Source organism: Ambystoma mexicanum, chromosome 5q (assembly GCF_040938575.1).
Source record: "Ambystoma mexicanum isolate Mex_15411 chromosome 5q, UKY_AmexF1_1, whole genome shotgun sequence".
In the NCBI taxonomy this organism is placed as follows: Eukaryota; Metazoa; Chordata; class Amphibia; order Caudata; family Ambystomatidae; genus Ambystoma; species Ambystoma mexicanum.
Window position 1 is genome coordinate 1,154,857,677 of NC_090933.1, and position 13,509 is coordinate 1,154,871,185.

The following is a 13,509-nucleotide window of genomic DNA, read 5'->3' on the forward strand; positions in this document are numbered from 1 at the left end:
GCTGGAGTGCGGAGGGAACGTGCAGAAGGATGCGGTGGATCGTGAGGATGCTGCAAAGGCCGGTGAGTTCAGCGCGGCACTCCAGGCGGCGTGCGTAAAATACTTCGTTCCAGCTCGAAGGCACAGTGGATCCGGAATTCAGGTAAGGATCGAAGGTATTGCTCTTGTTTTAACCTTTTCTCCTTCTGTTCCCGCTTCTTCTAGGAGCTGCAGAATCGAGGCGGGCGTGGCAGAAGACTGGATGCAGGCTTGCAGACACGGTGAGCATTACGCTGCTGGATGCAGAATAACGCGAAGCGTGTGTTGCTCTTCGGGCGTGGTTTAAATAGCCTCCAAAGTAGTCCCAGGTAAGTATTCCTCCCCAGCCCCACCCGAGTAAAAAATACTCCCTAGGTAAAATAGTCCCTTCCAAGCCTCATTGGCTTGGAGCTCTTGCAGCATGGTCTGCATCAGGTAAGTTCTACTCTATGAGCCTAGCGCCTATGGCACCAGGACTGATTCTCCATATGAGCCTTGCGCCATAGGCGCCAGGACCGCACCCAAACAGCCCGTAGCAGGGGTTTTTGGGCTTGCTCAAAATGACTTGCCTGCTTCTGGGGTTGCTGGACCTGGTCTGGGTCCCCGGGGGTAGGCATCATGACACGCGCTCTGTATACTCTTTGTTCCATTGCTATGCACATATGAACATCTGTGACCCATTGCTCAACTTGTGGCAACACTGCGGACCCCCATAGTTTTGCAATGTTCCTCTTAATCAATGCAGTGGCGGTCGAAAAAAGCAGTCCTTCACATTGTGTCATTTCCCCACCACCCTCCATCCACAGTAGCATCAACTTGGGATCCCTAGGAACCGTTCGTCCCAAGACCATTGACAGTATATCGCAGCACTGTTGCCAATAGTGTTGTATATGCAGGTAATCCCATAATATATGGAAATAGGTTCCTTCTGGCGCATCGGCACCGCAGGCAGTTTGGCTCCGTGATCTTGCCCCAGCGGTAGAGGGCCACCCTGAGTTAGTAGATGTTATGTAATATCTTAAATTGAACTAGTCGTAGTCTAGCTGAGATGGCCGTCTCACGAGGATACATCAGAACCGTGACCCAGTCTTCCGACATTATATCGCCCACCTCCCTCTCCCACTTCGCTTTCAAACTCAACAACTATGGAGTAGCAAAGGAGGTGATAGCACCGTACATAACCGTAGTAACCTTAGCATCAATGCGTTCCATAAACTTAGCGTCAATGAGTTCCATAACTATGTTCCTTTCCATCGGGGTACACTCTGGCATGTTGGATAGAGCAGGTAGGTGTTGCTGCAGTGCGTGCCAGAGTTGGGTATAGTGATCTCTTTCAGTTATAGGGAGATTAAACTGTGTTGCTAAGTTCTCAAAGGATATTAAACTACCATCTATTATTACATCTCCCACTTTTTCTATGCCTCCTGCTACCCAGTTCGGCCACCTAGGTAGCTTGTTCACCTCAGAGAGGTTCCCGTTCTCCCACAGAGGCTGCAGTGGCGTAATTTTCTTATCCCAACCAATGAAAGAATGAGTCTCTGCCCAAACCAGGGTTGTTTGTGTCATTTTCCCAGGGGGTGCTATGGACGTATTTTGGAATAGCCTCATGGCAGTCGATCCTCTCAAGTACGGCAATGACTCATCGGCATGTAGCACGTCATTTATCACGGTCATTTGACTTGCCCAATAATAGGACTGCAACCGAGGTAAACCAATACCACCTTCCTATATAGACCTTTGAAGTGTCCGCAGCGCTATTCTCGGATGCCCACCGCCCCATAGGAGCTTCCTGAGTGGAACACCTTTGCTGGAATGTGAAGTGGGGCATTCTGTAAAACATACAGAAAACGGGGGGAGCGCCAACATTTTTAATAATGCCGCCCGTCTCAACAGGGTTCGGGGCAGGGATATCCAGTGCTGCATATCCCTGCAAATCTCTCCATAATTGGTTATAGGTTGTGAATTGTGTATTCATTAAGATCTTTCGTGTTGTGGATACCTAGGTAGTGGAAATGGCCATTTTTACTTGATAGGGACAGCCCTCCGGGACTCCCTCCCCCATTCTGTTAAGTGGGAACAATATTGATTTGGTCCAATTTACTCTTAGGCCACTAAAAGCCCCATATTATTCTAGAAGACGAGTCACTGCAACCTCTCTGTCTTTTAAATATATTAGCATGTCATCCGCATATAAAGAGACTCTTGTCTTCCCACCCTGCCGGACCCGGGAAGCCACTCCATGTCTGCGCATACCTCAACAGCCTAGCCAGAGGTTCTATTACTAGCGCAAAAAGTAGCGCTGACAGGGGGAAAACTTGCCTTGTCCCTTTTCCCAACTTGAAGGACCTTGATGGCCAGCCATTCACTCTAATTTTGGCCGTTGGGGAGTTATAGAGAAGTTTGACCCAACTCGAGAACTGTTTGCCAAACCCCATCCGCTGCATAATCTCCCACAGTGCCTCCCAATATATTGAATCAAATGCTTTTTCGAAATCTATTGCCAATAATGCTAAAGGGTTGCGAAGGGTCTGTGTGAGCTCAAGCGTTAGATACAGTCTACGTATGTTCATTCTTGTAGACCTGTCAGGCATAAAACCACATTGGTCTGGATGAATCAGTGATGTTACGCCGCCTTGCAGTCGTATAGCTAGCATTTTGGCCAGGAGTTTTGCCTTGCTGTTAATGAGGGAAATTGATCTGTACGAACTGCATTTGTCCGAGGGTTTGTCGGCTTTGGGTATTACTATTATGGTGGCTTTCCTAAGGTCTGCCGGCAAGCTTCCTAGTTCCCTTGCTTGGCAATACATGTTTAATAGGTGCGGGGCCACCTTACTGCCACATATCTTCTTCCAGGTCTCAATCGGGAAGCCGTTCGGACCAAGTGCTTTCCCAGATTGCAGCTGTGCCAGCGCCGATATCAGTTCTTCTGTGATTTCCTTTTCTAGGGTGGCCATCTGTTTGGCGCTCAGGGAGGGAAGGGCAAATGTATTTAGTGTGGAAGTATCAACGGGGGCACAAGAGGCTTGGTACAAGTCTGCATAGTATTTTGCAAATCCCTCTGCAATATCTGCATCCGTTAGGAGAGGATCGGCATCATCAGGTTTAATCACAATGACCTGGCTGTGGCCCTCATCCCTCCGTTCTAGCCATGCTAGCATCTTTCCTGCCTTATCGCCAGTTTCATATATCCTGGCTCTCATCGTACCGTGAGCCTGTCAATCATTATCCAGGGCTATATTCTGTAGAGTTTTTGGGCCAGGATCAGAGACCTATGCTTGTCTGGCTGATCAAATGCAAGATGGGCATCTTCCGCTTGTTTAACTCTCTCCTCTGCCTCCTCTAGTGTCTTTAGGTGTGCTTTCTTGTGTGCTGTGGTCCAGCAGATAATCTCTCCCTAGAGCACTGGTTTATAAGCTTCCCACAATATTACTAGGCTATCCACTGACCCATATTTAGTTCAAAGTATGTCTTAGTAACAGTTTGTATATGTTCAACTAGTTCCGGAAAGCCCAGGTAGTAGCCATTCAAACGTCATGTCGAGGGACGTAGTGGCGTTGATGTTTCGATCTCCATGAACAGGGGAGAGTGGTCCAAGATACCCTCAGGAGAAACCTTGCCTGGGTTGCTGTGCATCAATGAAGATGGCAAGTTTAGTATGGGTATCAGGATCCCACCCTCGTAGGTACGTGCAATCTTGAACCACATTCATGACCTCATTAAAGTCTCCCCCCATAATCAGAATATCTGACATGTCTTTAACCAGTATTGGTGAAATCTCATTTATTAATGTTGATAGCAATGTAGGAGGAGAGTAGACTGCCAATAGGGAAACAGTTTTATTCCACAGTGTTCCTGTGACACATGTGAATCTACCCCCAGTATCCTGTAGTACCTTCGAGAGGGCTAATGGGAGCCTGTTATGCACTAATATGAGCACACCCTGTGAGCCCATTGTAAAACCAACCTGTATTGCAGTGCGATAGTTGGTGCGTTTGAAGAGATTGCAGGTTGTGCCCGCCAGGTGGGTTTCAGTCAGGAATACCACTTCCGGAGCATGTCTGTTCAGGAGCTGCAATACTAGTCTCTCCTCTTAAGACTATTGTCCAGCCCGTTAACGTTCCAGATCAGGAGCTTTAGGGTATGGGTCTCTTTTTTATGTGAAGCCATCAGATGGAGGCAGATATGAGTAAAGGCTGTATTGTATAGTATAGGTGCAATAAAGCTTAGCGGTACTCTGCTTTATAACTATGTAAAGAAAACATCCATAAGGCATTACCCGAATCCATGTCTGTCCTAGTAAACTCCCCCCTCCCTTCCAACCTGCATCAAGCATTCTGAAACCTAAAGCATAATAAACATTGCCCTCCCCTCCTCCCACCACATACTTCGTCTCAACTCGAAGTATCCGTCGCCCGCACATTAGTCGGGGAAACAACTACAACCTGCTCCAGACTATAACTGAGACACTATTAACACCCACTGGGAGCATAAGCCCCTACCAAACACTCATCACAGATCTTCCCAACAGATGTAACTGACCCAAAACTCCGGGTCTACAAACAAACCCTCCAAGGGGCGGCTCCTTCCGTGACCGCCCTGACTTTTCCTTGGTAGCCATAACTATATGCACAGCATCTGATATGCTACCACATCTGCGTGTGGCTGAGGGGGCCCAGAATGTGACGCACAGATGGACTGGACTTTCATTCCCCCACCTCTACAGCCGGCAGCTGTGGTGATATTGGCCTTCGGTCTGGGCGGACACACTGGATCCCGCTTCTATTGTTGTGCAAAGCCCCTTCCAGTCACCTTCAATACGGAGTTCTGCCCATTTCCATGCCTCCCTCAGTGAAGTAGACTGTTGTGCCCTTATGGTATATTTGAAGTTGGGCCGGAAACAGCAGACCGTATTTGATGTCTAGCACTTGCAGCTGCCTCTTGAGCTGGTCAAATGATTGTCTGGCTTTCTGCACCTCCCTTTGTTTAGTCGGGGAAGAAGGCAATTTTAGAACCATTGTAAGTCAATGTACCTTTGGCACGCGCTGTCTGTAGCAGCGCATCCTGGTCTCTAAAGTTGAGCATTTTCGCAATTACAGTACGTGGTGGAGCTCCAGGTATCAACTTTCCCTTTGGCATACAGTGAGCTCTTTCTATTGAAAAGAATTTCGAAAAGGAGTCCGGTTCAAACATGTCCATGATCCACTGCTCCAGAAAGAGTTCCATACTTGAACCTTCAGCGTTTTCTGGCAAGCCTAGGATTCTAACGTTATTGCATCTCGACCTCCCCTATCCTACGCCCACTCTCTTTCTTTGTTTTGAGCTTTGATTTAACGCCCTCCAGTTGTTGTTGAAGCTCTCTTATTCCATCTTCTGCATCTGAGATGCGCTGCTCTGCTTCGCCGGTGTGAGACGTCAGCTTTTGTAGATCATGGCGGAGGTGTGAGACGTCCATGCTTATGCCATCCATTTTTTGCTCCATGGAGGCGTGTGAATCGGCTATGGCAGCCATGACGTCCTTCAAAGACAGAGTATTTTCCAAATTACCAGTGTGGTTTACCAAGTCGGGCTCCTCCCAGCCCTGCATGGATTGCACTGTAAACTGGTCAATTCTGCTCTGCATAGAATGCTTCTAGAGTTTGTCGTTGCCCATGTTAAGTGAAGACGTCAGTTGTGGTACCTACGTAGCTCCAAATAAGGCCACAGTATGTGCTCATTTAGTTACTAGTATGGCAGCATGGAGTTGCAGTGCACCAGTATGGCCATTTGGGTCACTTCCTAGGTGTAGGACGCTTTCCTCTATTTACCACTGAACCAGGCTGTTATGTTCGTTTTCCTTTCCAGGCTCCAAACACGTAATGATCACCAGGCTCACTATGGGGCAATCGTCCACCACTCACGCTTCCAGACCTCCTCACCTTACGTGGGACAGTTGCCACTTCTCACTTTGCACCCAAGTGTATGCACAAGCGACTGCACTCCTCTCCCGCCGGTCCCACTCCTAATGCTTCATATGACTGGTCTCTGTCCCTGCCAGCCCCACTGCCACGCTGGCTCTTGACAGCTGCGGTCTTACTGTCAAGAGGGAATCCCAGAATGACGCTGCTCAGGGCTCTCCTTAGGTTGTACCCATGTGTTGTGGATGATGCTAGGCTTACTGGTCGATCTCAGTTTGGAGCTTGCTGTAGGTCTCGGCTGTTGCATCTGCACTAATGTTCTCACAGTCAGCTGCACAGCAGGGCTAGCACGCAGTGAGTCGTACTGTAACACTGAATGTTTCAGTCTTAATGACAGGTAGAATGTGGAGCTTAGCTGCCTCCTGCGCTCATCGTTACTCCATGCGCCGCAATATGCTACTCTATCTGTTAGGTTTTCCGACCAGCGCACACAGACAGGGCCCCTGGGAACTCAGGTTTGTAGATCTTAACTGCTATGTGAGGACGCTATTTCGGCGTGTCATTCACTGTGCCCATTCCAGTGTACAAGTTCGTAACCTCTGGATAGCGGTCTCTTTTACCTTCCCACCAGCCCTGAATCCATCGACGGTGCACTGTACCTTGGGTCAGGCGGACCAACAGTAGTTGGTTGGGTCGTTGCGTCTTCACCAGCCCCTGGTCGCCACAATCCTTTATCAGGATGGGGAGGCACAGCCGTATTCCATCTGCCGAACGGCAACGCACTGTGTGTCCGCCTCCTGGGCCATGTCTGCTATGGTGCGTCAGCCCCGCTTGCCCGATGGTCGGTTGCTCAGCGGCCACCATCTCTACTCGGCTCTGTGTTTAACCGGCAACAGGGAGTACCGGAGGTTGCAGCCCGAGGCACCCCCGTCAGATCGCTTCACACCAGGGCCTCTGTCAACTAGGGGTCAGTTGCCCCAGCCACTCCTAGGCACAGTGTGGCACAATGTCCAGCAGGCAGAACCGTCTCCCGTGGTCCCCCGGGGGTGGCAGCTGGCACCGCCTCGTATCTCTGAGGCAAGGCAGTGGCTATTTCTTGCCAGGCCTCACCACTGTGTCCACGGGAGTCGTGAGCGTGGGTTCCCCACACCGGCCATCTGGTCCGCTCCCTTTCGCTCTGCAGGGCTGCCTGGCCTCAAGAATGTGTGTCGGCTCCCTCTTACGTTCCTTCCACACAAGCGCTGTGCGCCTCAGTCGCAGTGTTGTGCGAGGCATACCCAGGGCATACGCAGGTCCCACAGCCCGTGGGCACGTCCCAGCCCTGCAGCGTTAAAGTCACTGGATATCAGAATCTACGATCGCGAGGATCGCTTTGCGGCCATCTTGAATGCGACGTTCTATCGCATCTCCACTCTCCGGACCGTCAGAAGTCGGCTCCGCGGGTCCCCTCAGCTTACATACTACACAGGATTGTGCCGCAGGTGATCAGCTTTCGGTAGCACCGTTTATATTTCGGATACCATATGGATTACAGAATGGATGATACAGGATATTTTGGTGGCCCTCAGAGCAGAATGGACTCGCGTCCGCATTGCTTTGCAGTTGGGCAGACCCCCCATAACCCCTTCGGCTTTGTATTTAATGGCATCAAGAATGACCAGAGCTCCCCCTTTGTCAGCCGGCTTGATGATAATTTCCGGGTTTCGCCACAGTTTGTCCAAGGCTTGTTTTTCTCTAGGAGTCAGATTGGTCCGTGATCTGCTCTGGAATTTAATTTTCTGCATATTTTTCAGTACCAGTTTTTGGAATGCGTGTAAAACAGAATTTTGTACTTGTGGTGAAAATGTGCTTTTGGGTCTCATTTCTAGATGGTCCGTAGTAGAACTGTTTTCAGCCAGTTCGATACATTCAAAGAAAAGTTTAAACTTCATCTTGCGTGTCAATTTGAAGAAATCTATCTTCTCCTTCAAAAGGGTACTATTGTGTTGAGGGACAAATGAAATCCCCTTTTGTAGAGTCTGACGTTCGAAGTTGGTAAGTTTGTAGCTTGATATATTCACCACTAGGTGTTCTTTTGACGGCAATTCACTTTCCTTGGTGGATTTTTTCTTTTTGCCTCTTCGGCTCTGACTCGGTAGAGTAGATGGTTTGACACTTCTGTTGTAGCTTTTGACGTACTGGGAAATTGACTCGTACCTCTTGTTTCTCTACTCCGATCTTGTTCTTTCTCGGGTATGATTTCTGGATTTTCAGTCTCTCCACTTGAATCGTCTGATGAGGGTGGTGTTTGATTCTGTGTTTTGTTATTTTTATTCTAATTGAATGTTGGTCTTCCACCTCTTGTATTGTCTCTCTGTGCGTAATACTCCTTCCACATATAAACTATGTCTAATTTATAGTCGAGGGTGTCCCTTCTGAATTTTCTTATCTTTATAGATTCAATTTCTTTCTTAAAATCATCAAGTTTAATGTTAATGTCCTCAAGTAGTGTTGATAGCTCTTCTTTCGTTTTTTAGTCGATTCTAAATCTACTCGGGATTTCGATAATTCCTCGATAGTCAGAATAATGACATCCAATGAACACTTATTTAGCATGAGCCTCTACCTTTTAACAAACTCAGGGTTCTTCTTGCACAGGGTTGGTTCCAAATCTATTCTTAATCCTCTCGGAATCCGTTGGGGCTTATAATATTGTGACAAAGTTGCTGCATGTAGTCTTTGATTTATTTCTCTTCTTAATAGTCTTTCAAGCTGAATTCTTCCGGTTTTGCTGTTGAGCTTCGGTCCTGATCAGTGCGTTTAATCGATTTCAATATCCTTGTTGCTTCTTCATGTGAGAAGGCTAGTGTTTCTGCCTTATTTGTAGTCAGAGAATCGATTTTTGAAAATTACATATTTTGCTATATCAATAACTGCTGCAAACTCCAGAGTCGGTGTACCAACAGAGGAGAGATACGATAGTCGTTGGGGGATGGAGGTGCACTCTCTTTCAATTGGTGTTTATACTACGTAGTTAAATTTAAGTAAATCACTTCTAGGTGCTCCCTATTGGTTTGTTTGGCATACAAGTGTGCCCCTGTTGGTTCCCCGTTGTTCGACTCGGGACCTCATCCCCTCAACTCTTTTCGGGTGCAGGTAGCACAGCACCAATAGGGAGCACCTAGAAGTGATTTACTTAAATCTAATTAACTACGTTGTATAATAACCAAATGAAAGAGTGCACCTCCATCCCCCACAACAACTATTGTAAATGTTTTGGGCCAAGGATATAGACTTCAGGGACACTCGCTGCAAGAGGGGAGCGTGAAAAAACCAGAGAGTGTTTCACTGCCTAAACCCCAGGGATCCCTTATTCAGGTGGCCAGGACACGGCCATCGCCTTTGGATCCAGACCCCGGGGGTGGACAAGTGCGGGAGGATCACTTGGGTGAGGGGACTTTGGGGACTGGGGGGATGGCGAGACATGGTATACCCCTTTCCAATTACATCCATTTTATAGGATATTCCAACTTCCCATATCCCACCCCCCCTTTTCTACACAAACGCTGAGCCAAAAAGAGGAGGTCTGAGGCAAAATGGAGTACCACCCATGCAATACATTGGACATGTCCTGCTAATAAGATCAGGCAAGGTCAGGCACTTGATCTTAATTATTATTATTAGTATTATTATAAATTACATACACCCGTTACCTATAAGCTCTCTGCACAAGGTTAAAAGGTGGAACACTGGGACACACACCAAGCAATGTGATGCACGAGAAGGAGCAGTTCTTCCAGAGAGACGCCGAACCAGGTGGTGCAGAGCGACAGGCTGAGCGACGGAACCAAGGTATGGAGAAACCTTGGACACCGCGGCGAGAGATCGTTACCTCTGAAGGGCTTTGAAAGGTGCGCAAGGATGCCCCGTCAAACAAAAGAGACAAACATTGTTTGTGTCTAAAGGATACCAGGCACCCTCCCGGCAGAGTTGGGGAGGTGCAGCAGCAGTTGTGGGATCGGCCTGGACTTCAGTATCAAATCTGCGAAAGACGAAAATGAATTAACACATCCGGTGAGAGTTGATGAAAACAATGAAAGTCTGGTCTGTGTTAAATGAAACTTGACGGCAACTGTATCAGACGAATGAAGGTTGCGTGTGTGCCGATAAGACGCGAGAGAAAGCAAAGCATTGTAAAGAACTGCAAATTAAAGATACAAAGTAAGAGTGGTCTGGTGAAAGAAGATTGTCCAATCGAAGGTCTGTGTGAAATGTCTGATGCTGTAGAAGCGGCAGGAACAGAAAGAAAGTGAGATACAAGATTTGAACTGTTGTTAGGTTTGATTCCGGCAGAGGGAAACCTGGATGCAAGAGATATCTTTGAACTTTTAAATAAGTACTGTGCTCGAAAGTAGATTTACCAAAAGGCCTTGGTGTAGGTGAGAAAAAGTGACGTTTAAGGAAAGAAGGTCGCAGTAGTCATGTCGAGGTAGGAGCAAAAGCCTTGCAGTTTCAAAAGTCTTCGACAGTGGAAGGAAAGTGAAAGGAGGCTTCAGCCCGATGGAGAGGAGCCTATGAAGGTGTGATTGAAGCCTGGGGAAGGGAACCCTTGCAAATTGTGATTGAAATGTTTGAGCCCGGCAGAGGAAATCCTGTACTGAACTGAGGTAACCAGAAATTAAACATTTTTTGTTGGACTGTATTACAAGACTTTTCGTGGAACGCCAAGTGGGCCCTGGTCCACGAAACGAACTGCATCCTTGTGTCCAAAGTCAGAGTGTGTTGCAAGGTTCAAGTGTCCCACCTTACCCCGTGCTACAAAACGTGGGGAAGGGAGTTACTCGGCCATACTGACATTTCATATGAACACTGATTTTCCTTTCTGCATTACACAATCCCTTTACACATTTATTGTATTAGAAAGAGGGCAGGAATTAGGTTTATTAGTATAGGCCATTTTATTTTGACTAAGGACTGACTAGGACTGTATTTTCTTTTTATTTGATGGTCGAGAATACTCCCATCTTAGTTATAAGGCAAGATAGGAGTTTTCCACCCCCTTTTGAACCATCAATAAAGCCTTTGAAACTTGCAACTCTTGTGTCAGTGTCTACTTGTGATACCATGCCTCCCTCACAGGAGGCATTACATGGATCAGTGTTCCAGGAGATCGTAAATGGACTATCAGTGGGATAGGTGGCAATATAGTGTTAGTGTCCTGAAATCTGAGGTTGGAGAGGGTCGGGAGGAGATAGAGACAGACCACAGTGACAAAGGCTGCAAAGAATCTGCAGAGGATAATTATACAGTCAAGGTGGAGGTGACGAGAAGTGGTGAGCAAGATGGAGATCTGGGTTCAGGCAGGTTCAGTGAAGTGACAGCTGCAAAACACTGATTAAAGGGGATTGTAGAGCTTTTTAGCTTCCAAGTAGCTAGGGATTTTATAGAAAACCACATGCTCCAGGATTTTAGGATAACGGGGGTACTATTTCTCTGATAGTTTATGGCAGAAAATGGTCAACCGGAAGCACCCTATGTAATGACAAGCTGAAGAATGGGAGTCAGCCCAGCTCGTGACAATGGCAGGAAGGAGCAAATGCAGGATAGAGCAGAGATCAGAGTCGATGAGGAAAAGGTGACTGGAGGATGAAAGGATGAGGAGATAGGGAGCCAAGGTTGTTGAGGGCATTTTAGATCCTACAATTCTTGGATGAGCAGTAGAAGACAAAGTCATTAGCTGACAAGGTGAAGGAAAGAACACGAGTGGGGGAGCATACGTAAAGAAACTCGCAACTGATCCTAATAATCCCTATGTCTATAGACCCATCTTCTCTCTAGCCACCACCACTGCAAAGTTCTTGAGAGAGTGGTCTTCAACCATATTGTCGGCTACTTTGAGGTTTTCTCACTCTGGGACCTCCCTCCAATCAGGCATCTGGAACAAAACTCAACCGAAACTGCTTTCACTGACGTATTGAATTCTCTAATCACTGCACACCACTCTCACCACCCCTCCATCATCATGGCAGAGGAAATATTGTGGGGATGAGAGGGTGAAGAGTAAATTAAGTGATTTAAGAAACAGGATTTAATCTCCAGGGCTGTAGTAAATGTAAGGGATAAGTAAGGTCACAGTGTGACTGACGGCTAGGTGGTCTTTTGGGGACGATGCTAAGGACATAATAAAGGCTGATAAAGTAATAGGTCTTAGCAGTGTCTAGGAACATAAGTGCTAGGAGGGCATTCTTGTAAGCAGTTTGGAGTAGAGTGTGAAAAAATGTAAACCAGCAGCGAATTGTAGATGCAGGTCAGTCAGTAGCTGACAAATCATAGTGCTGTTTGGGTACTATAGGTAGGGGGTAGAGGGAGTAACGTTATGGGCGGGATGTTGTTGCTGGAATGGGCAGACAAAAGCCAATTTGAATTTATAGAAGCAATGCTCGATTGAGTAAGCCTGAGTAGAGGAAATAACTATGAGAGAGGACTTGGTTATAGCTAGGTAGGTAGCCACAGTGTATGGTATAAAGTTAAGTTTTGAAGAGAAGGAGCAAGTGGTCAGATGGGGAAGCGTCAGTAGCAGGGTGTACTGTGATGAGGGAGGATAGGCAAAGCGAGAGAGTGACCTTGTGTGTGGTAGGTATGGTGTTGAGGGAGGTCAAAGTGGTCAGAGAGAAGAGAGCCAAGTTCAAGCTGATGACTGCAGGAGATCTTTAGGAGGTTGGAGTCCCCCATGAACTAAATAAAGGCAGGAATCGAGCATAAAAGGCAGTCAAAGTCAGGGAAGGAAGAGTTTTGAGGATGATGGGGCTGTACATCAAGAGCTAGAAATTGGGTTGGAGCAAGCTGATGGGTGGAAGTTTGCTCACACAAATGTGGGAAGTGAGTTGATGGAATGAGAGTACAAAAGGTTGTTCTTCTTGTTCATTAAGCAAACTCATCTACCCATTTTGGCCACCTGAGGAGCGTGAATGAAGAAAACAATGTGTACGTATGCAAACATGGCCGTGTCCATGTCATGAGGACAATATGTTTCTGTGACTCCCATTACAGCAATCTGGGAGTTGTGGAAGTTGAAGTGGTCCTAGAGGGACCACTATTTATATCCAATGGAAAGGATAGCTTGAAAAAAGAGCAGAGTTTTGGAGGAAAGGCAAGGGAGGTGATAGAGGCTGGGGCTGCAGCTACGATGCCTCTTGTAGTTAATGCAATGGAAACTGGGATGGGCTATGATCCAAGTAACGAGGGATGGAGGATTAAAGGAGAAATTCTGTCAAGATGGGTATTAGGACTCCAGGTAATTGGAAGAAAGAGCAGTGAGTAGAAGAATGAGGGTGTGGAGATAAAGAGGCAATGGTTGGTACAGATACGCTAGTAAAGCCTGTAGCAAGCAAAATACAAGATACAGGGTCACAAAACGGGGAAAACAAATACTCATCTTGATGTTCACATTATTATGAGGCATTAAAATGATTGTTTTGATGCAAAAAGGGAGTTGAGCTTAATTGTCTTTAGGAAGTTAAGAATAACAATGTCAGTCTGTATAGATTACAGTATGCTGTAGAGGACAGAAGCAAGAGCATCTAAATTAGGCAAAGAGCAAATTTTCTCTTTAATACAT

The 13,509-nt window shown here is 47.0% G+C and overlaps 1 protein-coding gene across 3 annotated transcripts in view; it reads right to left on the bottom strand.

Annotated features, from left to right (window-relative positions):
- The window catches only part of ZFAT (zinc finger and AT-hook domain containing), a 1,636,156-nt gene that overhangs the window by 1,531,854 nt on the left and 90,793 nt on the right, over positions 1-13,509 (bottom strand). The gene's annotated exons all lie outside the window — the stretch shown is intronic.